Source organism: Babylonia areolata, chromosome 27 (assembly GCF_041734735.1).
Source record: "Babylonia areolata isolate BAREFJ2019XMU chromosome 27, ASM4173473v1, whole genome shotgun sequence".
In the NCBI taxonomy this organism is placed as follows: Eukaryota; Metazoa; Mollusca; class Gastropoda; order Neogastropoda; family Buccinidae; genus Babylonia; species Babylonia areolata.
In genome coordinates this window covers 12,852,616-12,857,615 of record NC_134902.1, presented here as the reverse complement: position 1 = coordinate 12,857,615, position 5,000 = coordinate 12,852,616, and the positions used below count along the sequence as shown (strand labels likewise).

The 5,000-nt window shown below is 43.3% G+C and overlaps 1 protein-coding gene across 6 annotated transcripts in view; it reads right to left on the bottom strand.

Annotated features, from left to right (window-relative positions):
* The window catches only part of LOC143301131 (ras and EF-hand domain-containing protein homolog), a 137,057-nt gene that overhangs the window by 110,216 nt on the left and 21,841 nt on the right, over positions 1-5,000 (bottom strand). For 5 of the 6 annotated variants that reach the window (XM_076615187.1, XM_076615191.1, XM_076615193.1 and 2 more), the window contains exon 1: positions 133-364. The exons of the other annotated variant lie outside the window; for it this stretch is intronic. The gene's annotated coding sequence lies outside the window, so the exon portion shown is untranslated. Of the gene's footprint in view, positions 1-132; positions 365-5,000 lie in introns of those variants that run through there. 6 annotated transcript variants of the gene reach the window in all.

Here is a 5,000-nt window from a genome sequence, read left to right as displayed (position 1 = left end):
CAATAACAACAACAGGAAAATAATATCAACAACATCAACGACAAAAACAAGAACGCCAACAATAACAGCAACAACATCAACAACAACAACAAATCGACAACAACAACAGCAGCAGTACTAACAACAACTTACATCAGTGGAAGTCGATTTAAAAAAACAAAAACAAAAACAAAAAACACCGTGCAGACAACACGAATCGCTTGCTTGCTTGCTTTTTTTTTTTTTTTTTTTTTTCCAGTCAGTCACCGAGTCGTCAGTGGAAGCAGTTGGAAGCCCACACGGCACACACACAGCACCTCGATGTGTCGTTGTTCAACATGACACGGACTAATCCACCGTCCCGCCACGGGCAATGCATGTAGCTCAGCAGCTTCCACAACAACACGACAAGCAAATCAGCAACCTCCTCTACCGCCCTGAACACCCCTCCTCGTCTCTCTCTCTCTCTCTCTGTCTCTCTCTGTCTCTGTCTCTCTGTCCACCATCACTTCAACAACAGCTGTTTCTTCGCCAGACACGCACACACACACACACACAAAAAGTGTTGCACAGTTCGAAACACACATAAAAAAAATGGTCCGCGTTCAAACGCGATGTCCGCCCGCCCCCACGACCATTACAGTAGTTTGTTCTGTCTACCACTTGTTTACAACTACGAGACCAACAACACTTTTTCCCTGTCAAGACACGGGCAGTTTCGTGACGTTTCAGTCTCTGAACACAACATCATACGATAATGTCTCCTTCTCACACTGTCGTGGTATTTGCCGTTGTAGCAACGATTTTCAGTGTCTGGGAGCAATTGCGGTTTGTTTCAAAGATCAATAACACTTTTTCCCAATCAAGACGAATACGTGTATAATTTTGTGACGTTTCTTTGAACACAGCTACACACGATGTCTCGATCGTCTCCAAACTGCCGTGTTCAGCCGGTTGTGGCAACGATTTTCAGTGTCTGAGAGCAATTGCGGTTTGTTACCACTTGTTTTAATTAAAGACCAACAACACTTCTTCCCAGTCAAGACAAATACGTGTATAGTTTAGTTTCTTTGAACACAACACAGGATGTTTCGTCTCTAACCTGTCGATTTGCGGTTGTGGCAACAATGTCGGGGTCAATCATGACTTGTTACCACTTGTTTTGAAGGCCAGCAACACTTTTCCAATTCAAAACGAAAACTTGTACAGTTTAATGTGACGTTTCTTTGAACACAAAACACGATGTCTCGTCATCAAACTGGTTAGCTGCGGTTTTAGCAACGATTTTCAGCGACTGGGAGCAATAGTGGTTTGCCACCAGTTGTTTCAAAGGCCGATGACATTTTTTTCCCTAATCATGACGAAAACGTGTATACTTTTGTGACGTTTCTCTGATCACAAAAACACGATATTTTGTCTTCAAACTGTCGTGGCAACAACCCCAGCATCTGAGAGTGTTTGTGGTTTATTATCACTAGTTTGGAAGGTCGACAACGCTTTTCCCTTTCAAGACGAAATACGTGTATAATTCAAAGTTCGTTTGAACACAACACATCGCAACACAACACAACACAACACATCGCAACACAACACAACACAACACAACACACAATGTCGGCACAACACGACAGCCCATGTGTTGTGATGTTGTGCAGTGATTTCAACGCCTGAGAGCGAACAATGGTGGGGCTTTCTTACCACTTTGTTGGGATTTAAAACAAAGGACACTTTTCCCAAGTCAAAACGAACACGTGGGTGAAAAGTAGAAAGTTTCTTTGGTCACACACAAGGTGCCTTGTCTGCAAACTGTCGTGTTCTCTTGCGGTTGTGTGGCAACGATTTGAGCGTGTGTGAGAACGAGCTATTGTAAAGGGTACTCTCATGTGGGTTGAAGTTGGGGGGTGGGGGTGGGGGCGGTAGTGCATAGGGACACATCGTAAATCTTGTCAATCAGACCTTACCGATTTGTTTGTTTATGTTTCCTCCAAAGCAGTTTTTGTTTGTTTGTTTTTTTGTTCATAGTATCGCGAGCTTAGCAATGACGGTGATGTCATTATTAGTGATGAAGATAAATCGCCACGTGTCAAAGTTTTTAAATCTTTCCGGTGACATATGACTGATCGGTGACGTATTTAAGAAAGTTGTGTGTGTGTGTGTGTGAGGAGTGTAAGGTGGGGGGGGGGGGGGGGGGTTGGTGCAGGGTAAGGCGGGGGTGAGAATTAGGTGCTTGTTTTGGGGAGGTTGTGTGTGTGTGTGTGTGGTGGGGGGGGGCGGGGGGGGCTATGGGTCTTGATCATAAAAAAACAAAACAAAAAAACCCCAACAAACAAACGTTGTTGTTGTTTGTTGTATTTCAAATCCTTGTTTACAGGTAAACAAATTATTCGAAACAAATCAGAAAACAACGATTAGCTGAATCAAATCACACACACCCTAAAAATTGCCAGATTGTATGCAGAACCGAAATACATACTGAAATAATTGGGACCCCCCCCCCCCCCCCCCCCCCCCAAAAAAAAAAAAAAAATCAGCCTGAGAAAACAGAAGAGAGACACAGAGACCGAATGAACGAATCTTTCCTGCTGACAGACACATCGATCCTTAATCAAACAGGGAGTGAAGGCAGTAATAATTATATCCACAACTAGAAAAAGAAAGTTACACATACGCACGTACATCATTTGAGTCAAGTGCTATAAAGCAGATAATACAAGAAACACAACAGCAACATCTAACTAGGCAGAGAGACAAGAGTAACTATGAGAATAATAATAATAATAATAATAATAATAACAATAATAATGCTAGTTACAAGCACGACAACATTAACAACAACAACGACAATAAGACTCCATGAAGAACGAGAAAAACAAACTGAAAAAACAACAACAACAAACAAACAAACAAAAAAGACGACGACGATCACAACAACAAGAAAAATAACAATGAAAAATAAACAAACTGTCAATATAATGTATTATCCTTTAGTTTAAAAAGAAATACCAACGAATAATCAAATATATACATATTTACAATATTTTTTTTAAAAACCGGATATATGTATTATCCTTTAGCTTAAAAAGAAAGACCCACGAATGATAAAATATATACATATTTATAAAATTTTAAAAAAGAGGAACAGAACACCTGTTAAATTCACAATGTAAGGCGCCTGTCTCTCAAACCACACTGTACGTTCTCTGCTTTTACTGAACCCTGCACTGTACACATTGATAAGAGCAAACAGCCCAGCACACACACACACACACACAGTCAATCAATCAGTAATCATTCAGTCAACCACCTGAGAACACACATTTGAAAAGCCGTCAACCCCCCCCCCCCCCCCCCAGCATAATCATGCTTTACATGCTGTCTCTGTCTCTTTCTCTGCCTGTCTCTCTGCCTGTCTCTCTATCTCATTGATTATTAATAATGAAAGCGTTTATGCCTCTTTGTCTATCTGTCTCTGTCTACCTGTCTCTGTCTCTCTTTTCTTCACTCAATCTTTCTTTCTTTCTCTCTCTCTCTCTTTCTTCTTCTTCCTTCCTCCATCCTTATTTTCTATCTCCTCCATAAATGTATCATTTGTACATGTCTGTGTACCATTCATATTTGCTGCTGATGTATTGAATTATGTGATGTACATGCTTACCTTTTTGTTGTTGTTGGAAGGGCGGGTGGTTGGGGGAGCAGGGGATTTATTTTCTTCTTTTTTTTTTATCTTGTTCTTCTTCTCTTTTTTTCCTTTTTGGTGTGAGAAGAATTTGCTTTTGTGCATGCACTTATCTTACTCCCCCCCCCCCCCCCCAATCCCCCCCGAGGACCGGATGTAAAAAAAGCAATTGTGCTTATTCCGTTACCCTCGTGAAATAAAATTTCGTTCTTTCGTTCGTTCTGTCTGTCTGTCTTTCTATCTGTCTCTCTCTCTCTCTTTGTCTGTCTCTGTCTGTCTGCCTCTCTCTCTCTCTCTAACCCGCATGAATATGCGCTCGCTCGCACGTGTTTGCGTGTGTGTGTGTGTGTGTGTGTGTGTGTGTGTGTGTGTGTGTACGTGTGTAGGAGTGCGTTCGTGTGTGTGTGTGTCTGTGCGAGCGTGCGCGCATGTGTATGTGTATGTGTGTGGGGGGGTTGGGGGGGGGGGGGGGAATGGGGGGCTTGGGGGGAAGGAGTGTGCGTGTGTTTGCATGCATGCATGTGTATAATCATGAGGAGGAATATATGAACAAAAGAGAGACTGCAGTACAGACAAATAGGAAAACAGAGAGACGGACACTCCGTCCCTATAAACACAGACACGTAGAGAACAGACAGACAGACAGACAGACAGACAGCACACAGAGAGACGGACAGCATACTCTGCTGCATCACAATGATGCACACAGTCTACACACACGCTGGGGTGAGCAGCATCCTTTATTAATCATTTGGCTGCCCGCTTTGAAGCGCCCTTCAGAGGGAATACACCTCATTGCCCACACTTAATGAATGACACAGGCGCACGCGCGCGCGCGCGTACACACACACACACACACACACAAACACGGAGAGACAGACAGACAGAAACAGAGAGTGAGAGAGACAGAGAAACAGAAATAGAGAGCGACACAAAGACACAGAGACAGAAACACAGAGAGAGAGAGAGAAAGAGACATACAGACAGACAGACACGGGAAAGAGACAGACAGACATACAGAGACGGAAAGGGAGAGAGACAGAGAGAAAGAGGGAGATAGAGAGAGGTGGGGAGAGAGATGGGTGGGGAGATAGACACAGAGAGACAGAGAGGGAAAGACAGAATAAGATAAAAAGAGACAGAGGGAGACACAGAGAGAGACGGGGAGACAGACAGACAGACAGAGACAGACAGACAGAGGGAGAAAGGGAGAGAGAGAGGGAGAGAGAGAGTTTCAATTATATTTTCTCCAGGAGGTGTCACTGCGTTCGGACAAATCCATATACGCTACATCACATCCGTTGGGCAGATGCCAGGCCAGCAGCATAACCCAACGTGCTTAGTC